Source organism: Camellia sinensis, unplaced genomic scaffold, assembly GCF_055761805.1.
Source record: "Camellia sinensis isolate YWXY unplaced genomic scaffold, ASM5576180v1 Unanchor12, whole genome shotgun sequence".
Classification (NCBI taxonomy): Eukaryota; Viridiplantae; Streptophyta; class Magnoliopsida; order Ericales; family Theaceae; genus Camellia; species Camellia sinensis.
This window is the reverse complement of record NW_028128998.1, coordinates 8048588-8074798: the sequence shown is the minus strand read 5'-3', so window position 1 is coordinate 8074798 and position 26211 is coordinate 8048588. Positions and strand designations below refer to the sequence as shown.

Below are 26211 nucleotides of genomic sequence, written 5' to 3'. Positions count from 1 at the left end.
GGAGAGATGTGGAAGCTCTTTGTGGATGGAGCATCCAACCGGCATGGTGCAGGACTTGGCATAGTCCTCATCTCACCAGACGGCCTGGTTGTAGAGCAAGCAATCAACCTTGGCTTCCCAGCATCCAACAATGAAGCGGAGTATGAAGCGCTTCTTGCAGGACTCAAATCAGCATACTACATGAAGGCCACCGAACTAATGGTATAAAGCGACTCACAGCTGGTGGTAAACCAAATTTCTGGCGACTACGAAGCAAAGGATGATAGGATGGCCAAGTACCAAGAATTGGTCAGAACAGAGATCAAAAAGTTTGATGTAGTAAGGATAGAACAAATCGGCAGGGAGGAAAACAGCAGAGCAGACGAACTAGCAGGCTTTGCCTCAATGGCAGATGCATCCATCCCTCATCCATTGCTCATCGACTACTTACCAAGACCAAGCATAGAAGACCCCGAAACAGAAGAGGTACATTGCACCTAATTAGGCCCCTCTTGGATGGATCCCATCATCCTGTTCTTAAAAGACAACATCCTACCAGAAGAGAAAAAAGAAGCCAACAGAATAAGAGCGAAGTCGCAGCGATTTTGGCTATCCCCATCCTTGGCATTATACAAGAAGTCATTCTCAGGACCTTACCTAAAGTGTGTCCATCCCAGCAAAGTGGAAGCATTCTTGTTCGAAATACACGAAGGGGTGTGCGGAAGCCATCAAGATGGAAGATCACTAGCCTACAGGGCCATTTCACAAGGATACTGGTGGCCATACATGCAGGCAGACTCAGAGAAGTATGTGAAGAGGTGCGAGAAATGCCAGAAATTCGCACACCAAATACACCAACCAGCTAGAGAACTCCTACCATTAACTAGCCCGTGGCCTTTCGCAATGTGGGGCTTGGACATAGTAGGACCACTTCCAACAGCACCCGGCAACAGAAAATTCTTTCTCGCAGCAACAAACTACTTCACAAAGTGGGTAGAAGCCGAAGCATTGGCATCAATCAAAGAAAGAGATGTGAAGAAATTTGTCTGGCAGAATATCATCACTCGGTTTGGTATACCAAAAGCCCTTATCTCAGACAATGGCACTCAGTTTGATGGCAGAATCTTCAGAGGCTTTTGTGAAGAGTACAAGATAGAATTCTACAATTCTACACCAGCATATCCTCAAGCAAATGGCCAAGCAGAAGTATCAAATAAAGTCGTCTTGGATGGACTGAAGAAAAGGCTAGAGAAGGCAAAAGGCAAGTGGGCGGACAAACTTCCTCACGTTTTATGGGCTTACCGCACCACACCTCGACGATCAATAGGAGAGACACCATTCTCCTTAGCCTACGGAATGGAAGCATTAATCCCACTGGAAGTTGGCCTCCCCACAATTCGAAGCGAAAATTTTGATCCAGACTTGAATGGAGAAGCCATAACATTACAGCTTGACCTCGCGGAAGAAAGAAGGGAAAGAGCACTGGTTCACATTGCCTCGTATCAACGAGAGTTATTCAGGAAATACAACAAAACGGTGCATCCAAGACAATTCAAGATCGGAGATTGGGTACTGCGCAAAGTGATGGGGAACACCTTGATACCAGGAGATGGCAAGTTAGGGCCAAATTGGGAAGGTCCTTACAAAGTGGTTGGGTTAGCAGGCAAAGGGGCATTCCACCTAGAAGACAAGGACGACAAAGCAATCCCTAGGCCATGGAACACGGCCAATCTCAAGTTATTTTATTTTTAGCTTTCCTCTTTCAAAAACATGTAATTTTTTCTTTCCTCAATAAAACAAGCGATTCTTTTTCAGCATGAGTTGTTCTCTGTAAAAGTTAGCTTCAGTAAAGTTTTAGGCACATCACGAACATTTTATTCTAAGTTGGCTGGAAAAACTAACTTAGAGGTTGGCTGGATTAAACCAACACCCTTCCTAAGCCCAGGATAAGGATCCAGGCTGCAGGACGTTTGGTCGGAATAACCAAACATTATTCTAAGTTGGCTGGAAAAACTAACTTAGAGGTTGGCTGGAATAAACCAACTCTTGTTACTCTTCAGCCAAAGTAAGGGTATGGCTGAAGAGTGGTTGGCTGGAATAAACCAACTCTTTGTACTCTTCAGCCGAAGTAAGGGTATGGCTGAAGAGTGGTTGGCTGGAATAAACCAACTCTTTGAACTCTTCAGCCGAAGTAAGGGTATGGCTGAAGAGTGGTTGGCTGGAATAAACCAACTCTTTGTACTCTTCAGCCGAAGTAAGGGTATGGCTGAAGAGTGGATTGGCTGAATTAAACCAACTCTTTTGTACTTTTCAGCCAAAGTAAGGGTATGGCTGAAAGAGTAGTTGGCTGGATTAAACAAACTCTGTGTACTCCTCAGCCGAAGTAATTATGTCGGCTAAGGAGTGGTTGGCTGGTAAGCATAGTTAGTTTGACCAGCAAAAATCGAGATAAAAGTTGGAAGTAAAAAGATTATGAAAAAATCATTACAAGTACAAACATACAAATCAAACCGAAGTAAGAGTTCAAGCAAACTTTCATTCATTGAAAGGCAATTACAAAGGAGGGGCATAGCTCGGATACAAAGACAAAAAGTAACAAAAAAGAAAAAAGTACAAAATCAAGAGAAAAGATCATCAATTTCGGCATCGAACGCAGCATCGGCATCAACACGAAGACTGGTTTCAGGAGGAAGCTCGCTCTCGGTCGCAAGGGTGGTTTCGGTCGGAACCCCGGTTTCACCTGGTAGTTCAATAGTCAGGTCTTCCACCGTGGGCTCCAACCGAACTGACTGGTCCGCATTGACAACCGGAGTATCCTCAGAGGCAGAGTCTTCGTCAGAGTCTGAGCCTTTAAGAAATTGCTGCTGCATGGCATCAGCATACTCCACTAGGGAGTTCGGTATGAAGTAGGCTGGAGGGTTGAAAACCTCGGTCTGGGAATCGTGACTGAGCTTCTCAACAGCTGCCCTCCAGCCGCACTTGAAGAACAGTTCCTTGGCGGCTTCACACTGCTTGATATAAGCATCCTCTGCCTTCTTGAAGCCTTGCTTTTCGGCTCCTTTTGCGCTCTCCTTCAGCTGGGTTATCTCGGTATCTTTCTTCTTTTCAAGCTTCACCAGCTCGCGCAAATACTTATCCTTTAGAGCAATGGCAGCCTTCTGCTTTTCTGCTTCGGCCGAACTAACCAGTCCGGCCAGTCGGTCGTTCTCAGCTCGTAGCTCAGCCATTTGCTTGCTGGCCTCCTCTAGCTCGACCGTCTTCACTTCGGCTTCTGCCACGGCTTGCCTTGTTATTTTCCTGAGCTCTAACACTTTCCTATGAGTAATGTTGTTTTTCTGAATGGCCTGACAAAACAAAGACTTCACTTGAGCCGAAGTAAAAGTTGAAAAAACTAGACAGAAAAACGAACGAAGCTACTTACCAGGATCATCGATTTTGTTGAAGACCGGATGGCCTTCAGTTCAGTGTTTAGTTGCTTTTGGTGGTGCTCCATATCTCTGGGGAGGCACACACTCTTGGCCAGGTTGAAGGCCAACTAGTGGTCCTTATCAGCAACAACCGAGTCAGAGTCTTGGATATCTCGGTTGTTGAAAGTAAGTTTTGGTGCCCAGCTACTGGCGGTTCAGTCAGAAGGTTCTGGTTGGGGGCTCGGTGGCGGGCTCGGTGGAAGAACAGTTTCGTCTTCATCAACCAAGCGATGTTCAGTTTCGGTAGTCCGGGCGCGCTTGGTTCGGTGGGATGAGGACGGTTGTTGCGTAGGAAGCGCCACCACTGCTTCTTGGGTTTGACTTGATGGTGGTACTTCGGCCCTGTTGGTTTCGGTTAGAAGCGCCCTTACTCTGTTCTTTTTGGCCATCTCCTCTTCAGCAGTTAGTGGAATTAGTCTGATTTGGGGTAAGGTTGGGTCCGGCTTTGGGGCGTCTTCAAGAAGAAAATCAATCACTTTGGCTTTTCGGCGACCATTGTATCTGTAGGTCGGCTCGAACTTCAGCAATTTGGCCCAACTACGTTTTGGATACCGTAGTGCGGCGCGCAAAGTAGCTAGGTTTGGGTAGCTGTATAAAGAGTGAAGGTGGGCAGAATCTGTGAAAAAAGACAACTGTTAGTCCGGCTGAAAGATTAAAAAACCGAATTATAAAAAACAAGCAAGAAAACCGAAGTAAGTATACCGGGCTCTCCTTTTTTCCAATTTATACGTCGGCCAGGAATCTGGGCTTGATGATCCTCAAAGTTCCCAGACACCCAGAAAAAATCGTCGTCGTTTAAGTCTTTATCCGGTGTATGTTTTATTATCTTCTCTCGGCGACGTCGTATTCTTAAATAGTAGACCCACCCATCTTCTTTTGAACCAATGGAGTATTGGTGGAAGATTTCGGCTAGGCCAAGGTTTAGTCCGGCTTAACGGTTCAGTTCGGCTATTCCCATTATGATGCAGTAGGAATTGGTGGATAGTTGGGTTGGGCATAGTCTGGTTTGCCTAAGAAACTCACACATCAAGGGTTGGACTGGAAATCGCAGTCCGGTTTCAATTATGGATAAGAGGGTGAAGGGAACAAAGCCTTCATTATCCCAAGGAATGACATCTTTTTTGGCTAAAGACAGGTGGACGTCGTCGGGTATGTTGTAGTCTTTTCTGAATTCGGCTAAGCCGCCTGGAGTGTCTACTAGATACCTATACTTCCCCATTTATTGTATAAATTATGAATAATTTAGATCAGTGCAAAAGTTGTGCTCAGTAGCTCGGTTAAGTGCACGGAGGAGTTCCTGGGCAACCTAAGTCTGCAAAGTAGAAAACAAAGGGATTAAGCACAGATCATTGAACCGTGCTACAAATTAAAAGCAAAGTAAAAGAGCCCTACTTCGGCTTTGTGGACAGGTTCTATCTCGGTTTAGCAAAATGCTTGGTAGCTCGGTTTGAGCAGGGTTTTTTAGCCAGACCTTGGCAAGCGTCTCGGCATACTGGCTTTGGAAACAATTTTGTTAGACCAGTTCATCATCTAGGGGTAGCTTTCTGAGTTCGGTCTAAAAAGCTAAGAAAGCTGGTTTAGCTCCCAAGGCCTAAATCGGTTGAACTATGAGTTTTGTTACTTCGGTTGAGCCTCTAGGGGTAGCTTTCTGAGTTTGATTTAGAAACTAAGGAAGCTGGCTTAGCCCCAAAGGCTTAGCTTGGTTGAAGGCCGAGGTTCCTAGTTTACTAAGTTCAAACTTCGTTCGGTGAGTTTATCTCGGCTAAAGTGAAACAGGAGTTGGTAACTTGCTGAAACTACTGTTATTTTTACAAGTTCTAGTTTGGTTATTGTCTGAATTGATCTACGTATATAGCACAAACAGTCTCCTAGTTTGGTTGGGACAAGTTTCTGGATCAAAACTACGTTCTACGGGTTGCTTCATGATATTCATAGTTTTCTTATGAAGATTTTTTCCAGAAAATACAAGACCCATGAAAAGTAGAAACAGAAATGTGTTTTATATTTTGCCAAAAAACACACGAAACAAACTACAAGGAAGTAAATAAAAGCAAAGAAAGATAGATAGATTCCAGTTACTTACCAAACGAAGACGTAGAAACATTGAAGATGGAAAAATGGCAGCAAAGTCACAGTCTGTTCAAGTGCAACGGAAGAACAGCAAGAACACAGGGTGGAGAGGGAAGAGATGTAATAGTAGAGTGGTTAATCCAAAATGTAGAAGGTGTTTTGTGTAAAAGAAGGGGCGAAAGAGAAAAAGCGGGAACTGTTCAAATTTTTCATAGTACGAGGGCGGCGTGACAGCTGCCCCCAGCCTATCAGAGCCTGCCACGTGTCATTGGAAAGGGAAGCGTTACAGTCGCTGTGATTGAAGAGACATTTTGACCGAACAAGTAGAACCCGGAGTAAAATAAGCTCGGCCGGAGAGGCTAAAGGGTTTTTTTAGCTCGGCTGGAAAGGCTAAAGAGTTTTTTAGCTCGGTTGGAGAGGCTAAAGGGTTTTTTAGCCCGGCCGGAAAGACTTAAAAACTTTAGCTCGGCTAGTAGCCAGGTAATCCCAATCATGCTGTGCAGATGGAATTATGGGGCAATTGAGAGGGTAATTTTGGTGAAAATTGGGCCGAGCTATGAGATGGACTTTATGGCCCAAAGTACGAAGGACTGGGTGAAAAGGGCCGAAAAGTTACTCCGGTCCAGAAGAAATGTTAAGTTACTTCGATCCGGCAACTTGGAGTTAGGCCGGTCTCAGAGTTAGTCCGGTCATGACGTGTTCTGGATAGATCGGTCAGAACCTTGCTACTCGGTAGCTCGGTCCAAACACACCATGGTTCGTGCATGAGAGAACCGAGATAAGGTGTAACGAGATGAAGAACCGAACTAATGATAGTACGGCTTATTCTGTGGCTCAGCATAGCCGTGGGTACTTCGGTCATATGGGAGTTCGGCCGTGTTAATAACCATCTCACTTGGTTTAAGCAGTGAGGGGGGTGTTGAAGGATAAGCATTATCTTTCAGGAGTATAAATCCTAGGAGGACTCTGCATGGATGAATATAAGTCCTACTAGGATTGTGCCACACAAAACCTATAAAAGCTCACAAACATAACCTTTGGAGAGGTAACACACAACTTTGCTTTCTGAATACACAGAGCTTTGTCTATTTGTCAAGTTTGCTGACTTAGACATCGGAGAGGTTTCCGGCACACACCCGCCGGTTAGTTCACGTTTGTGTTTTCAGGTGATAAAGCGACGTCGTACGGAGGAGCGCAGACTTGGTCAACAGGATTATACGAGAAGGTTTATTTCTTTCCGTACAAATATAATATATATAAAAAAAAGAAGACATTTAAAAAAAAAATTTAAAAATCACAATTCACATATATAAATAATTGTAAACATAATCCGTGCATAGCACGGGTGATATGCTAGTCTATACTATATATCAAGCAAAAGGGGGTTTTTAACCCCAAGCCTTGTGGGAGCTCCAATCTCCCAATCTAATTTTTCTGATTTTTTGATTTAAAAAAAAAAAAAAACCTTAGCATTTATTAACTTCTCCCAACTCGTAAGTCCTACCCTCATAATAACACTTTAATGTATTAAAAACAAACATAAAAAAACTTCTTTGAAATCCAACACATGAATTTCTTGAAAAGTCCAAACACATATAATTATTATCCCTCATAATAACACTTTAATGCATTAAGAACAAGCATAAAAAAAATTCTTGAAAAGTCCAACACATATGATTATTATCAAAATATTAAACTTTAATATAATATAATAAAAAAAAGACATTTAATTCATTGAAAAGTCTAACACATATGATTATTATCAAAATATTAAACTTTAATATAATATAAAAAAGGAAAAAAAGGAGGCAGTTAAAAAAAAAAGACATTTAAAAATCGCAATTCACATATATAGATAATTGTAAACACAATCCGTGCATAGCACGAGTGATATGTTAGTACTATATATTAAGCAAAAGGGGGTTTTTAAATCCCAAGGCATGTGGGAGCTTCAATATCCCAATCCGAATTTTTTTAATTTTTTATTTAAAAAAAGAAAAAACTCGGCATTTATTAATTTGGTCAAAATTCCTTAATCAGCATTTATTAACTTTTTTCAATCCACATGTCTTTCCACATGCCTGCATTTATTGATTTGGTCAAAAAATTCCTGATCAGCATTTAAAATCACCTCATACAAATAATTATTGATACAATCCGCGTATAATTATTGCAGTACCCTTTTCAACTTCTCTCATACACTATGGTTAGTGATAAGATTGTTAAATTATTTTTATAAAAAGTCTTAAAAAACATAATTTATATATTAACAAAATCTAAAACAAATATAAATATCTAAAATTATCCCGTGCATAGCATGGGTGATAGGCTAGTATATATTAAAGAAAATGGGGTTTCTAAATCCAAGCCTTATAGGAGCTCCAATCTTCTAACCTTAATTTTCTAAATTTTTTTTAAAAAAAAAAAAAACTCAGTAGTTATTGATTTGGTCAAAATTCCCTGATCAGCATTTATTAACTTTTTTCAATTTATATGTCTTTCCACATGTCTGCATTTATTGATTTGATTAAAATCGCTGATCAGTATTTAAAATTCCCTCATACAAATAATTATAGATATAGCCCGTGTATAGTTACTGTAGTAGCCTTTTAAAAAAAATTATTTAAAAAAAAAACTCAACATTTATTGATTTGGTCAAAATTTCCTGATCAACATTTATTAACTTTTTTCAATCTACATGTCTTTCCACATGTCTGCATTTATTGATTTGATGAAATTCCTGATCAGTATTTAAAATCCCCTCATACAAATAATTATAGATACAGCCCGTGCATAGTTACTGCAGTAGCCTGTTTAATTTCTCATATACACTATAGTTAGTGATAAGATTGTAAATTATTTTTATAAAAAATCTTTAAAAACATGATTTATATATTAAAAAAAATTAATAACAAACATAAATATTTATAATTATCTCGTGCACGGGTGATAGGCTAGTCTATACTATATATTAAGCAAAATGGGGTTTTTAATCTCAAGCCTTGTGGGAGCTCCAATCTCCCAATCTAAATTTCCTGATTTTTTAATTTTTTAAAAAAAAAACTTAGCATTTATTAACTTCTCTCAACTCCCAAGTCTTACCCACATAATAACACTTTAATGCATTAAGAACAAGCATAAAAAAAATTCTTTGAAATCCAACACCTGAATTCCTTGAAAAGTCCCAACACATATGATTATTATCCCTCATAATAAGACTTCTATACTATATATTAAGCAAAAGGGGTTTTTAACCCCAAGCCTTGTGGGAGCTCCAATCTCCCAATCTAAATTTTCTGATTTTTTTATTTAAAAAAAAACCTTAGTATTTATTAACTTCTCCCAACCCCCAAGTCTTACTCTCATAATAACACTTTAATGCATTAAGAACAAGAATAAAAAAAAATTCTTTGAAATCCAATACATATGAATTTTTTGAAAAGTCCTAACACATATGATTATTATCTCTCATAATAACACTTTAATGCATTAAGAATAAGCATAAAAAAAATTTCTTGAAAAGTCCAACACATATGATTATTATTAAAATATTAAACTTTAATTGTCACGACCCCAAATCGCCCCTAGTAGTTTGGTGCTGTGATGGCCAGTAATCCGGGATTACCGAAGGCCAGCTTTCAAAATTCACACACAATCAGAGAATAAATATATGGGGCTCACAAGTGCGGAAGCAATAATTTAAAATACAAGTGGTCCATAAGAGTAGTGCATGAGTCAAATGAAACGGCATACATTTTTACACAGTTTTACAACTTGAATACAATTAAAGTAAGGTCCAAAATACATATTACATTTTAACAAAAGGCTTCACAAGCCGACATAAACGCAATCCACGAACTACAGGTCAAGGAACATAGTCTGCCAAATTGCCGACATAACATACACACAAAACACACATCTTGATCAAAAGGCTTCTCAAGCCGACGTGTACGAAATACAAATATTACAAGTCGAGAAGCATGATTTTCAAGACTGCCGATATAATTACAAGTCAAGCCGACATGACAAAAATCCAAAACAAGCTCGCGAATCACATCTAGGCGTCATCGCCTTCTTGCTCATCACCTACATATATATAGAGAGGGTGAGCTTGAACACTCATTGAATGGTATAAATAATAAAGGGGTTTGCATGAATAATAGCCTAAGTCTTTTCAAAACAATACAAGTCAAAACTTTATATAACAAGGGATGGACCTCATCCATCTAACAAATCTTCAAAGCTTCAAGGGATGCTTACTAGCATCAACATATTACAAATGATAACATTCCGGCAAGCATATCCACGCGGTAAACCGTCAGTGGCAAAACAAGACAAGGCAAGGGAGATATCTCAAACAAGGGTGCTACGAAAGTTTAGAGTCCTCTAGCACAAGGGACTTTCAAAGCAAGATGTGCTGCGAAAGTTTAGAGTCCTCCAGCACAAGGGACTTCCAAAGCAAGATGTGCTGCGAAAGTTTAGAGTCCTCCTGCACAAGGGACTTCCAAAGCAAGATGTGCTACGAAAGTTTAGAGTCCTTCAGCACAAGGGACTTTCCGAGGAGGTCATCAAAGCAAGTATAATACAAGATCCAAAACTAGGGACAATCATTCATGCTTAACAAATACTTTTCAAAACAAAGCAAAGCAAAGCTCATCAAAACATTGATAACATAGCTTTATTAAAAATACTACCTACATAGTTCTGCAAACGTCGGGGTCAAGGCAAGTCCAAATCCTACAAACACATGGCAAAGTCTATTGAATGCACTACTCAAAACAAGTCTAGCATACATGCAAATGACCTCGGCATTCTTCAAAAACTAAGTCAAATCAAATCAAAACACAGTTTCTTATCTTTGGAAAAACAAGCTGGGCAACTACCAGGTCTAGGCCGAGGTCCCACACCTCCTAGCCGAGGTGTGGCCTCGATGGCCACATTCAAAAGCGAAGTCGGGAAAATCTGGGTTTCCCTCTTGATAAACATGAAGAACATGAACATGAGGAAGATGAATGCAAAGATCAAAACTTGCTATTACAAAAGCTGAGATTTCATGCTATGAATTCAAAAACATGGACCTGGGTACCCATACTCAAGGATCTTATCAAAACAAACACAAAAAGATGAGCCTTAGTGCAAACTTTCGGATCAAGCGAGGCTTTTCTTCAAGAACACATGAAAACCATTTTCTCTTCCTAAAATCAACTTTAAATCAATGCATGACGTGCCGAACAGGTTTGATTGTGCAATGCAGCTAGATGATCAATAAGAACAACAAAAGTAGGTTAAGATTCTAACCTCAAAACTCGAATCTAACGGTTCGAGCTCTAATGATCAAGCTTGGAAGTTCACTCTCTCTTGCTCAAACTTCTCCTCCTTCTTCTTCCTAGAGTCTCTCTCTCTAAAAGGCAAGATTTGATACAAAATGATATGTTTCTCCCGACAGTCACTGACTTAATTCCTCTGCTGGGACACGTGGCACCGGCTGGTTGGCTTTACTCGAAAAGGTGATTGACTGATTAGACAAGACCATGACAAGGTGTATACAACAAGCTAAACAGCAATATCAATTCGGCAAGCAGCGACATCGGCTAACAACAAGACTCCGACAAGCAAGTGTCAAGGACATCGGCTTGGAAGGACAACACTTGATTAAGTTGTGCCACACCTTGGCCTAGATGTGCCTCACCCCAATCTAGGTCATACCATTCCAGGAACCAAAATCGCTAGTGCAAGGATCAAGGATCTAGGACGCCTAGATATGAACATCTCGGCCTAGATGATGCACATCTCGACCTAGGCGACGCGGGCCTCGGCCTAGATGGTGACATCTCGGCCAATATGCCAGGGTGGAGATGGAGGTCAACCGAAGGGGTTCCACGACAGTTCTAAGTGGAAAAGGTTTCGAAGGTGTCTAGGCTTAAGATGACCTCGGCAACACACCAGGCAAGAACAAAGCATGCAAGCAATCATTCGAGCAAAACAAGACAAGATTTGCAAATGCACATATCAAAACAAGATCACCCATAAATGTATGCAAGTATGACTAAGTTAAAATGAGGGTTGTTACATCCTACCCCATTAAAGAAGTTTGGTCCCCAAACTCGAATTACCTTGATCCAAAAACAATTATGGATGTCGGATTTTCATTTCTTCTTCCATTTCCCATGTAGCATCCTCACCATAATGCTCCTTCCAATCAACTTTCACCATTGGTATCGACTTACTTCTCAACTATTTCACCTGTCTATCGACGATCCGTATCGGCTTCTCTTCATAGCCTAAATCTTCATTAATTACAATTCCAAAATAGTCGATCACATGTAGCGGATCTCGAATATACTTCCTCAACATCGAAACATGAAATACATTATGGACTTGGCTTAATCCTGGCGGCAAGGCAAGTCTGTAGGCAGCGAGGTTAACCTTCTCAAGAATTTCAAAAGGCTCGATGTAACGGGGTGCTAACTTACCCTTCTTCCCAAATCTTGTAACTCCTTTCATCGGCGAAATCTTTAGGAACACGTGGTCCCCGACTTCAAATTCCAACTCTCTTCTTCTCTGGTCGGCATAACTCTTTTCTCGACTCTGTGCGGTTTTGATTCTTTGCTGAACGAGCTTAATCTTCTCGGTTGTTACTTGAATTAACTTGGGACCAAGCAGAGCTTTGTCTCCTACCTCGGTCCAACATATCGGACCTGCACTTTCTTCCATACAATGCTTCATACGGTGCCATGCCAATGCTAGCTTGATAACTGTTGTTGTAGGTAAATTCCACCAAAGACAAATGTACTCCCCAACTTCCTTGGAGGTCCAATACACATAGTCTAAGCATATCTTCAAGTGTCTGAATCGTCCTCTCTGTTTGCCCATCAGTTTGGGGATGAAAAGTTGTGCTAAACCTCAACTTAGCTCCGAAAGCTCTTTGTAGGCTCTGCCAAAATCTGGAAACCAACTTCGGATCTCGGTCTGACACAATTGACATTGGCACTCCATGAAGTCTAACAATCTCATTCACATACAACAAAGTAAGTTTATCGGCGTTGAAGGTGGTCTTAACAGGCAAGAAGTGTGCTGACTTAGTTAGTCTATCCACAATAACCCAAATCGAATCCATACGCCTTTGTGTTTTCGGCAAACCAACCACAAAGTCCATGGAGATGTGCTCCCATTTTCACTCAGGAATCGGTAAAGGTTGAAGAAGTCCTGCTGGCCTTTGATGTTCTGCTTTCACTTGTTGACAATACAAACACTGTGACACGAATTCGGCTATTTGTCCTTTCATATTCGGCCACCAAAACGTTTGCTTCACATCCTGATACATCTTGGTGTTCCCTGGGTGAATAGCAAACTTGGAACCATGAGCTTCCCGCAAAATTTTCCTTTTCAACTCTGGGATGTCAACCATACACAATCTTCTTTCAAACTTGAGCACTTGATTTTCTATGGTGTACCCTGATCTCGGCTTGGTGATAATCTCATCGGCTACCTTCTTGAAGAATTCATCCTCCATTTGCCTTGTCTTTACTTCCTCAACAATAGTCGGTTCCACTGAGATAGTGGTTAGACATGCCAAATTTCTAACCATCTTTCTGCTCAAAGCGTCGGCCACGGTGTTAGCTTTACCTGGGTGATATTGAATTTGCATGTCATAATCTTTCAACAACTCAAGCCATCTTCTCTGCCTCATATTCAATTCCTTCTGAGTGAACAAGTACTTTAAACTTTTATGATCGGTGAAAACCTGACAAGAAGCTCCATACAAGTAGTGGCGCCAAATCTTTAAAGCAAATACCACGGCTGCTAGTTCTAAATCGTGGGTGGGATAGTCCTTTTCATGTGGCTTCAACTGACGAGATGCATATGCTATAACCCTACCTTTTTGCATTAACACACAACCCAGACCCTTATGCGAAGTATCACTATAAACATGAAACTCTTCGTTACCTGATGGTAGTACAAAAACTGGAGCTGCGACTAACTTCGTCTTCAACTCTTGGAAGGCTGCTTCCTTATCCTTAGTCCATTCGTAAGCCGCTCCCTTCTTAGTCAGTTGTGTCAACGGAATTGCAATCCTTGAGAAATCCTTTACGAACTTTCTGTAATAACCAGCCAACCCCAGAAAGCTACGAACCTCGGACACATTAATCTATCAAAATTTTAAATCACTTAATAGGACAAATTAATCAATTTTCCAAAATTATTGATTTTTAATTGACAAAATAAATTAAAAAAAAACTACTGACTGATTTATTTATTTAATAACAAAAATATTTCATAATCTCTCCCTCCTAATCTCTCTCACAAATTTTCAAAAAAAAATATTAAAACTTGCATTCCTTTTCTCTTCCCGAAAAAATCAGATAATATTTTTTATTAAAGTTGTAGATATCTACCTATATTTTATATATTATATTATAACATAACAAAAAAAAACTAAAATATTAAAAAAAAAATCTTTAAAGTTTATCTAAATAAACTTTAAATCAATAAAACTCACATGTCTATCACATATCTAACTCACATCATAACCCACCTAAATAATAATAATTAAAAACAAATAGAAACCACAGATAAATTAAATTTCATAATCCTAATTTTCTAATTTTTTGATTTTAAAAAAAAAATCTCAGCATTTATTGACTTCTCCCAACCCAACCTCAGCATTTATTAATTTCTCCCAACCCACAATCCCTTTTGACTTCTCTCATAATTATTGCAACACTCATTTCAATTTCTCCCATACACTATGGTTACACACAAAAATATAAAAAATATAATAATTTAGCTATAGATCTCAAAAAGATATAACATCTAAATTTGAATTATGATTTAATAATATAATTATTTATTTTTTTTAAGTATATCTATCAAAATTTTAAATCACTTAATAGGACAAATTAATCAATTTTTCAAAATTATTGATTTTTAATTTACAAAATAGATTTAAAAAAACAATTGACTGATTTATTTATTTAATAACAAAAATATTTTATAATCTCTCTCACCTAATCTCTCTCACAAATTTTCAAAAAAAAATATTAAAACTTGCATTCCTTTTCTCTTCCCCAAAAAATCAGATAATATTTTTTATTAAAGTTGTAGATATCTACCTATATTTTATATATTATATTATAACATAACAAAAAAAACTAAAATACTAAAAAAAAATCTTTAAAGTTAATCTAAATAAACTTTAAATCAATAAAACTCACATGTCTATCACATATCTAACTCACATCATAACCTACCTAAATAATAATAATTAAAAACAAATAGAAACCACAGATAAATTAAATTAAAAAAAAAAAAAGATACCCACAACTCCATCTTAAATAAATTAAAAAAAATACCCGAATAGAAACCATACAAAAATAAAAATAAAAATAAAAAGATATATCTATCTATCTATATCTATACTATATATTAAGTAAAAGGGGGTTTTTAACCCCAAGTCTTGTGGGAGTTTCAATCTCCCAATCTAAATTTCCTAATTTTTTGATTTATAAAAAAAAAAAAACCTTAGCAATTATTAACTTTTCCCAACCCCTAAGTCTTATCCTCATAATAACACTTTAATGCATTAAGAACAAGCATAAAAAAAAATTATTTGAAATCCAACACATATGAATTCCTTAAAAAGTCCCAACAGATATGATTATTATCCCTCATAATAATACTTTAATGCATTAAAAACAAGCATATAAAAATTTCTTAAAAAATCAAACACATATGATTATTATCAAAATATTAAACTTTAATATAATATAATAAAAGAAAGAAGACATTTAATTTCTTGAAAAGTCAAACACATATGATTATTATCAAAATATTAAACTTTAATATAATATAAAAAAGGGAAAAAAAAAGACATTTAAAAATCACAATTCACATATATAGATAATTGTAAATATATTAAGAAAAATGGGGTTTCTAAACCCCAAGCCTTGTGGGAGCTCCAATCTTTCAATCTTAATTTTCTAAATTTTTAATTTAAAAAAAAAAAAACCTCAGCATTTATTGATTTGGTCAAAATTCCCTTATCAGCATTTATTAACTTTTTCCAATCCACATGCCTGCATTTATTGATTTGGTCAAAATCTCTTATTAGCATTTAAAATCCCCTCATATAAATAATTATAGATACAGCCCGTGCATATTTACTGCAGTAGTTTTTTTAATTTCTCATGTACACTATGGTTAGTGATAAGATTGTTAAATTATTTTTATAAAAAATCTTAAAAAACATAATTTATATATTAAAAAAAATTAAAACAAATATAAATATCTATAATTATCCCGTGCAAAGCACGAGTGATAGGCTATCTATACTATATATTAAGCAAAAGGGGGTTTTTAACCCCAAGCCTTGTGGAAGCTCCAATCTCCCAATCTAAATTTCCTGATTTTTTTATTTAAAAAAAAAAAAACTTAACATTTATTAACTTCTCTCAACTCCCAAGTCATACCCTCATAATAACACTTTAATGAATTAAGAACAAGCATAAAAAAAATTCTTTGAAATCCAACACATATGAATTCCTTGAAAACTCTCAACACATATAATTATTATCCCTCATAATAACATTTTAATGCATTAAGAACAAACATAAAAAAATTCTTAAAAAGTCCAACACATATGATTATTATCAAAATATTAAATTTTAATATAATATAATAATAATAATAATAATAATAATAAGAAAGACATTTAATTCCTCGAATAGTCCAACACATATGATTATTATCAAAATATTAAATTTTAATATAATATAAAAAATGAAAAAAAGAAGACATTTAAAAAAAAAAAAAAAATTTAAAAATCACAACCTATCTATCTATCTATCTATAAATCTATCTATCTATCTATACTATATATGAAACAAAAGGGAATTTTTAACCCCCAAGGCCTGTGGGAGTTTCAATATATCAATCCTAATTTTCTAATTTTTTGTCTTTTTATAAAAAAAAAAAATTAACCTCAGCATTTATTAATTTCTCTCAACCCACAAGACTTTTTGACTTCTCTTATAATTACTGCAGTACTTTTTCCAAAACAAATAATTTATATATTAAAAAAAATTTAAAAGAAATATAAATATCTATATCTATATCTATATCTATATCTATCTATTTATTTATATCTATATCTAACTCACAAATTTTGTGAGAGTTCCAATATAATATTGGGGGTTGCTTGGTGATTGGTTCAAAGATTATAATTACACTACGGTTGATAAATGGAGAGAGAGAGAGAGGCAATGGCTATGTGACTATGTGGTGTGTATATGTGTGATGAAAAAAAGGGCATTTGCCTTTGGGGGTACCTCCTCGGTTAAGCGCCCACGTTCTTTGCTTTTTTTTTTCTCTCTCTCTCTCTCTCTCTCTCTCTCTCTCTTAATTTTTTTGATTTTTTTGAAAAAAAAAATTTAACACTTATTAAATTCTTTTAAGTCTTTTTAATTTCTCCAATACATATACTCTTTTAACTTTTCACATACCTATTGCAAACAGTGAGTCTCCTTTTTACTTTCTCCTTCTTGACTTCTCACTTCTACACTTTCAAGTTCAGTGACCACGTATGCAAACAGTAAGTCTTCTTTTCGTTTTTTCCTTCTTGACTTTTCCTTTTATTTACTGTTTTAATATTGTAATTAGATAGCGTATAATAATATTTGTGATTTGTCTAGTGAATAAAAAATTATAATTTAATTTTTTAATATGATTGAAATTAGATAAATATAAACCCTCACAAAGTGAAAAATCTGATTATAATTAGTTGAATGATTTTTTTTTAATGTGATTGTAGTTAGTTTAATATTTTTTTTTTCTGCTTTCTCTTTTCTTGACTTCTCACTTCTACACTTTCAACTTCAGTGACCACGTATGCAAACAGTAAGCCTTCTTTTTGTTTTCTCCTTCTTGACTTTTCCTTTTGTTTACTGTTTTAATATTGTAGTTAGATAGCGCATCAAATATTTGTAATTTGTCTAGCGAATAAAAAATTATAATTTGATTTTTTAATATGATTGAAATTAGATAAATATAAACTCTCACAAAGAGAAAAATGTGATTATAATTAGTTGAATGATTTTTTTTTAATGTGATTGTAGTTAGTTTAATATTTTTTTTTCATTTATTTATTTTATTATGAGAAAAATGTGATGTGATTGTAGTTTGTTCAATGACTCTTTTTTCTTAACATAATTGTTGTAGTTAGTTCAATGGTTTTTTTTTAATGTTATTTAATCTTTTTATTTACTATTTTAATTTTATTTTTGATTTTTTAATATGATTGAAGTTAGATAAATATAAACCCTCAAAAAGAGAAAAATGTGATTATAATTAGTTGAATGATTTTTTTTTTAATGCGATTGTAGTTAGTTTAATAGTTCTTTTTTTTCATTTATTTATTTTATTATGGAAAAAATGTGATGTGATTGTAGTTTGTTCAATGACAATTTTTTTTTATTATGATTGTTGTAGTTAGTTCAATGGTTATAAAAATATCTGTGATTTGTCTAGCGAATAAAAAATTATAATTTGATTTTTTAATATGATTGAAATTAGATAAATATAACCCTAACAAAGAGAAAAATATGATTATAATTAGTTGAATGATTTTTTTTTTAATGTGATTGTAGTTAGTTTAATAGTTCTTTGTTTTTTCATTTATTTATTTTATTATGGGAAAAATGTGATGTGATTGTAGTTTGTTCAATGACACTTTTTTTTAATATGATTGTTGTAGTTAGTTCAATGATTTTTTTTTAATGTTATTTAATCTTTTTATTTACTATTTTATTTTTATTTTTGATTCTTTAATATGATGGAAGTTAGATAAATATAAACCTTCACAAAGAGAAAAATGTGATTATAATTAGTTAAATGATTCTTTTTTTTTTTTTTAATGTGATTGTAGTTAGTTTAATAGTTCTTTTTTTTCATTTATTTATTTTATTATGAAAAAAATGTGATGTGATTGTAGTTTGTTCAATGGCTCTTTTTTTTAATATGATTATTATAGTTAGTTCAAATTTTTTTTTTAATGTTATTGAATTTTTTTATTTACTATTTTAATTTTATTTTTAATATGATTGAAATTAGATAAATATAAAGCACTCACAAAGAAAAAAATATGATTGTAGTTAGTTCAATGTTTTTTTTTTAATGTGATTGTAGTTAGTCAATGGTTCTTTTTTTCATTTATTTATTTTTTTTATTATGGAAAAAATGTGATGTGATTGTAATTTGTTCAATGGTTCTTTTTTTTAATGTGAGTTAATCTTTTATTTAATGTTTTAATGATTTTTTTTTACAATTATTTATGAAAAAAATATTATTGTAGTTAGATAGCATAAAAATATTTGTGATTTGATTTGATTTGATTTTTTTTATTTGATGTTTAAAGTACCAATTATTGTTGATGATTAGATTGTATTTTGAAAAAAAAAATTGTAATTGATTTTTTTAACTTACCGTGTTTTGTGAAAAAAAATTATTGTGTTTTTTTAACTATCAATTCACTTAATTTGTGATTTGATTTTTAACTCACTGTATTTTTTGAAAAACTAAGTGGATTGTACTCATTAGGGTTACATAATGTACCAATTATTGATGATGATTAGATTGTATTTTGACGAAAAAAAATTATAATTATAGATTGGTCTGAAGAATATCTATACCTTTCAGAAAGTAAAAAAAAAAATTGTAAGCATAACATTTTTACTTTATAACATTTTATAAATACATAATATATGTGTTGTTCATTAATTATAATACTAACTATCATGTTGACAATGCAGGAATGCTGATGAAAGGCCCACAACATTTTATATTTTAGTTATTTTTTGTCTTACTTATTCAGTGAATTTTGAACAAATGTAATAAATTCTTATTTTTATTACTTTAATTATGCAATGTCAATATTTTCTTTTAAAATTACATATATTTTATGCTAACAATTTAAAAATATGTTTGACATAACTATGAATGTTTTTTTTTTAATTTAATTCTGTGCATAGCACGGGTGATATGCTAGTCTATATTACATATTAAGCAAAAGGGGATTTTTAACCTCAAGCCTTGTGGGAGGTTCAATCTCTCAATCTAAATTTTTTGATTTAAAAAAAAAAATATTTTAGCATTTATTAACTTCTCCCAACCCCCAAGTCTTACCATCATAATAACACTTTAATGCATTAAGAGTAAGCATAAAAAAAAAAAAATTGAAATCCAACACATATGAATTTCTTGAAAAGGCCCAACACATATGATTATTATCCCTCATAATAACACTTTAATGTATTAAGAACAAACATAAAAAAAATTTCTTGAAAAGTCCAACACATATGATTATTATCAAAATATTAAACTTTAATATAATATAATAAAAAAATAAGACATTTAATTCCTTGAAAAGTCCAACACATATATTATTATCAAAATATTAAACTTTAATATAATATAAAAAAAGAAAAAAAAGAAGACATTTAAAAAATATATATATTTAAAAATCGCAATTCACATATATAGATAATTGTAAATATATTAAGAAAAATGGGGTTTCTAAACCCCAAGCCTTGTGGGAGCTCCAATCTCTCAATGTTAATTTTTTAAATTTTTGATTAAAAAAGAAAACCTCAGCATTTATTGATTTGGTCAAAATCCCTAATCAACATTTATTAATTTTTTCCAATCCACATGCCTGCATTTATTGATTTGGTCAAAATCTCTGATTAGTATTTAAAATCCCCTCATACAAATAATTATAGATACAGCCCGTGTATAGTTACTGCAGTAGCCTTTTTAATTTCTCATGTACACTATGATTAGTGATAAGATAGTTAAATTACTTTTATAAAAAATCTTAAAAAACATAATTTATATATTAAAAAAAATTAAAACAAATATAAATATCTATAATTATCCCGTGCATAGCACGGGTGATACGCTAGTATTATATAAGGAAAATGGGATTTCTAACTCAACCTTTGTGGGAGCTCCAATATCCCAATCTTAATTTTCTAAGTTTTTAATTTAAAAAAAAAAAAACTTAACATTTATTGACTTCTCCTAACTCACAAGTCTTTTTGACTTCTCCAATACCTACTACTACACCCTTTTTAACTTTTATAGCGATCCCGGGTTTACCCTTGTTGTACAGTGATCCGGACATGTGTCCGTGGATGATAGTAGTTGATTATTACCTGGTGTACATCCTTTCTTACTTTGTATTTGAGTTATAGGATGTGTTGGGCAGGTTTGTTACAGGTTGGTTGAGTTTAGAAACCAAAACTAGTTGCCCAGATTTTGACCTGTCCGCTCGAGCGGGGGTTTTGGCGCTCGAGTGGGAAGTTCACCCATCCAGTATTTCCTGTGCAGTGTTGGACGCTCGAGCGTGGGATTGGCCGCTCGAGCGGGCTTGTGTGAGTGCCGCTCGAGCGGGGAGTTGGTCGCTCGAGCGGGAGACTTGTCTGCAAAAGTTCTGGGAGTGTGCATCCGGAGCTCGAGCGGGGGATTGGCCGCTCGAGCGGGAGTCTGTGAGTGCCGCTCGAGCGGGGAGTTTGACGCTCGAGCGGGGCGACTTTTATATAAATTCGAGATCCGACTTTTGGATCACTTTTTCAAGATCTTTTCTCTCTCTTACTTTTCCAAAAAGCCATTTTCAGAGCTTCTCACTCTAAAACCGGCCCTTCTCTCTTAGATTTGATCTAGTAGGAGTTGTTTGCTCACTTTTGGTCTTTACGAAAGTTGTGTTGATCGTCGAGGGCTACATTTTAATCTGAAAATTTCAGAATTTGAAGCATTTTGGTTTTGGTCTTCATCTCCATTGGAGCTCAAACTTTGAGGTAGGGATATTCTACTCCTTTCTATGAGCTTTGTCTTTAAATTTTAGTATTTTGAGATGTTGGGGTTGGTTTAGTAATTTGGTGAAAATTTGGGGCTTTTGTTTAAATTTACAAAGGTTGGGGTTTTAGCTAAATAAAGCCTAGATGCATGTTTGGCATGGAAAAAGTGAAATTAATGTTAAAACATTAATGAAAATGGAACCTAAGGGTTGTAATGTTAATTATGGAAAATGCCCTAATTACATTGATTGATTAATTTGTATAATTAATTGTTGGAAATGAGGAATTGAATTGAGAATGTGGAAATTGGAAAGGGAAGGGGTTAAAGGGTGTAGTTGGATTATTTATCGCTCACCTAGTTGAAATGTTGATTATATATCCATTGTTGCATTTATTTTCTGTATAGAAATAACTGCTTTGGGCTATCGGTGGAAGATAGTCTTGATTGTTGTAGACAATGCATGATGATTAGGCAAACGGAAACTAATCACTGGAATGAGTCATTGAGTATGATGATTGAAAGAACACGTTAAATTTATGTGTTGTGTGATGATGTGTATAATTATTGTTTATATGCATTGTGTTGTGTTGGAGGAGATAGGGGATGTACTCCACGGTTTAGGGGAAGATAGGGGATGAACCTCTAAACCGGATGTTGTTGGGAGGAGATAGGGGATGGACTCCGTAGATAGAGCTCATATGCTTATCTAGTGATGTATTGACAGAGCTCATATGCTTGTCATTGGAAGTGTGATAGTGCTCATATACATATCTGTGGAATTGATGATATAGCTTGTATGCTTATCTGTTGGTTTGTGATATAGCTAGTATGCTTATCTATTATGAAATGAGAAGTGCTTGAGATGAGTTATTGTCTCATATGAGTTGTTTGGCCAGGTTCTGAGCCATGGTTTTAAAATGAGAATTGAAAGGAACTGGAAAATGAATTGTAACATGGACTTGCATGTCAAGAAACTATAAAGTGTGATAAGAGAAAGTATCAGTGTTGGCCATCTATCAACTGCTAACCTTTTAGTCATTGTTCATATTTGGTTTAGTGTATCTCTACTGGGCTGTGGCTCACCCTATATGGGAATATCATTTCCAGGTACAGGTAGCATGCCACCTCCAAGGACATAGCTTGGGAGGCTAGAGGCGGACACACTTTTGTCGTTTTATTTTTGATGTATTACATGTAAATTCAAGCCAAGGGCTTAATGTGTAAATGAGTTAGTACTCTTTTGTTGTAACCAAGTGTTAACTTGGAAAGCTGTAAGCCTTTAGGGCATTTGCTTTTGTCGTTAACATGTAATACTTTTTGTAATGAAACTCTGATAAATGGAAGAATGTGGAACTTTTATATATCAATGCATGTCTATATTGATGGGTTTAATGTTGTTATTTTGAGGGCGTTACAACTTGGTATCAGAGCGTATCGGGTTCGAATACTTTGGGTACGTGGGAAGTGATTAGTATCACAATGGGTTTGTCTCGCTTGGTAGAGACTTAGATGTAGTGTCACATGCTATGTGCTTAAATTGATAACATGCTTATGTGTTTATGTGGGTATGGGATTTAATTTCTAGGATGTTGATTGGATCCTTGGGTTTCTGGGAGTCTTGTTGGAAAGGCACTTGATCAATGCCGTTTCTAACCGGAACTCTAGTAACGCCTCGGGACTATCATTATCCAGAAATGAAATTCGTAAGTGCTTATGTGTTTATGTTCTTACGTGGAGTGAATTACAATTGTCCATGCATTAGGACGTGAGTGTTTTGTTTTGGCACATTTGTGAATGTGCTAACGTTCTGTATTACCTTTATTAGGATGTCAGGACGAGGAAAAGGTGCTAGGCATGGTAGGCCTGCGAGGCAGGAGGTACGTTTACCGGATGATATTCCGGCAGTGCAGGAGGGAGTTGGCCAGGCCAATATGGCCGAGCCAGCGGGTCAGCAGGCTATGAGTGCCTTGGCACGAGAGATAGCAGGGGCTTTGGGTATTCTCCGGGCTAGGAATCAGGCAGCTGAGGCAGGGCCTTCTTTCTTGAAGAGGGAGTTCTTCCGGTCTAATCCAGACGAGTTTGTTGGGGATCCGAAGGAACCACTGAAGGCTGACGAGTGGTTAGAACAAATGAGTAAGACGTTCGAGATGCTTGGCATCGAGGACGGAGCATTGAAAGTGACCTTGGCATCCTTCCAGCTGAAAGGAGATGCGGGTCAATGGTGAAAGTACGAGAAAGCTCGTGTTGGTGGTACATGGGAGGCATTTGTGAATGCTTTCCAGGAGAGGTTTCTATCTGCAGTTGCTAGGGAGAAGCTGAGGGATCAGTTTAGCAGGCTTAATCAGCAGGGTATATCTGTGGCAAAGTTTGAGGCCACTTTCACTAGTTTGTCCAGGTTTGCACCTGAGTTGGTGACGTCCGAAGAACGCTGTTGCTATGAGTTTGAGTGGAAGTTGAGGCAGGGCCTCAAGTTGAGAGTTGGTGGGTCTTACATCCGAGAGTATAGACACTTAGTGGATGCTGCAGCTCATATGGAGCTCATGATACAGGAGGAGGATGAGGGGCAGAGAGGCTCCAAGAGGAGCCAAGATGGTTAGGGTGATGGCAGGAGACAGAGGGGTTCTAACCCTCAGCAGTCTCAGGGAGGAGTTGCTAGATCGACCTTTCCGGTGCCGAGTGCAGGTTCGGGGAGAGGTAGTTAGGGAGGCCTGACTTGTTTTGCGTGTGGCCAGCTGGGTCACAAGTCTTCGGTTTGCCCGCAGAAGGGAGGGGGTCAGCGAGCTGCTTCTTCTTCAACTATACCTCAAGGCCAGAGTCAGGGCAGGGGCCAGCCTTTGTCTTGCTATCAGTGTGGTCAGCCTGGGCACTTGAAGAGGTATTGCCCGCAGTTGAGTGCTACTTCAGGAGCGTCTGGTTCTAGGCAGACGCAGGGTTTTCAGCCAGCTCAGTCTGTGCAGGCCTCGATGGCCAATCTGGGAGCTTCGTCATCCCAGTCAGTGCAGCAGTCGTATGCTCCGAGGGGTGAGCAGGTAGATCAGGGGCCTACGGGGCGCGTATATGCTGTTACCGCGCAGGATCTTGTACCGGCTCCATCAGTAGTGAGAGGTACTTTTCTGTTTTGCAACTCAGTTGCTAGTGTGTTGATTGACACGGGTGCATCTCATTCTTTTGTATCTGTTGCATTTGCATCTGTTTTGGAGTTGGAGTTAGCACAGTTAGCATCTCCTATTTGTGTAGTGTCACCTCTTGGGGGTGAACTGATCTTGAAACAAGGTGTTAGAGGTTGTGATATAGAGGTCGCCGGCCATAGGCTTTCTTTTCCGTTTGTTGTCATGCCCATGAAGGGCTTTGATGTTATTTTGGGTATGGACTGGCTATCTTCATACCGGGCTGTTATCGATTGCTACCGCCAGAGGGTCACGGTTTGTACCTTGAGCAGGGAGTGTTTCCATTTCTTGGGGGATCGGGTTGGTAGTGTGTTGCTACCGATGTATGATTCGCGAGGGCGAAATGAGCTTAGTGGTCTACTTGCTAGCTTTGAGAGTGGTGAGTGTGATGAGACCCAGATTGTGTTGCCGATGGTGGTTTGTGAGTATTTGGATGTCTTTCCCGAGGACCTTGTTAGTTTGCCACCTCATCGTGAGATAGAGTTCTCTATTGATTTAGTACCCGGCACGGCGCCGATTTCTATGGCACCTTATCGTTTTGCACCAGCCGAGTTGAGTGAGTTGAAGATTCAGCTCCAGAAATTGCTAGATAAGGGTTTCGTTCGCCCTAGTGTTTCACCGTGGGGAGCACCGGCCCTCTTTGCTAAAAAGAAAGATGGTGCCTTGAGATTGTGTATAGACTACCGGAAGTTGAATCGGGCTACGGTCAAGAATAAGTACCCTATGTCCCGTATAGATGATCTGTTTGACCAGTTGAAGGGTTCCCGTTGTTTCTCTAAGATAAACTTGAGATCGGGTTACCACCAGTTGAGGGTCAAGGAGGAGGATATTCCTAAGACGGCATTCCGTATGCGGTATGGCCATTATGAGTTTCTGGTGATGCCATTTGGGCTCACCAATGCACCGGTAGTCTTTATGGACTTGATGAACCGGATCTTCCGGGAATTCTTGGATCGATTTGTAGTCGTTTTCGTGGACGACATTCTTGTTTATTCGCCTTCAGATGAGGAGCATGAGCACACTTGAGAGTGGTGCTTGAGTTACTTAGAGCCCATAAGTTGTATGCCAAGTTTGGGAAGTGTGAGTTCTGGCTAGGAGAGGTGAAATTCTTAGGCCATGTGGTATCTAGGGAAGGGGTGTCTGTTGATACATCCAAGGTTAGGGCAGTGCAAGACTGGGCACAGCCTAAGAGTGTGTTTGAGATTCGCAATTTTCTGGGATTAGCTGGGTATTACCATCGGTTTGTGAAAGATTTTTCCAGGCTAGCTTCGCCGTTGACTAGGTTGACGCGGAAAGGGGTCAAGTTTGTATAGAGTGAGACTTGTGAAAAGTCGTTCCAAGAGTTGAAGGTTAGGCTAACCATCGCTCCGGTTTTGATTATTCCAGAGAGAGGGTTGGGTTATGCGGTTTATTGTGATGCCTCAAGGGAGGGTTTGGGTTGTGTGTTGATGCAAGAGGGGAAAGTGGTAGCTTATGGCTCACGTCAGTTGAAAATTCACGAGAAGAATTACCCTACACACGACCTAGAGTTAGCAGCAGTGATCTTTGCCTTGAAAATCTGGAGGCACTACCTTTATGGTGAGAGGTTCGAGGTGTTCTCGAACCACAAGAGTTTGAAGTACCTGTTTACCCAGAAGGACTTGAATTTGAGGCAGAGGAGATGGATGGAGTTCATT

At 36.9% G+C, this 26211-nt stretch overlaps 1 protein-coding gene across 1 annotated transcript in view; it reads left to right on the top strand.

Annotated features, from left to right (window-relative positions):
- The window catches only part of LOC114311272 (inositol phosphorylceramide glucuronosyltransferase 1), an 81019-nt gene extending 58522 nt beyond the window's left edge, over positions 1-22497 (top strand). Inside the window, exon 11 of the mRNA XM_082911660.1 lies at positions 22476-22497. The gene's annotated coding sequence lies outside the window, so the exon portion shown is untranslated. The remainder of the gene's footprint in view (positions 1-22475) is intronic.
- Positions 22498-26211: the final 3714 nt, after the last annotated feature.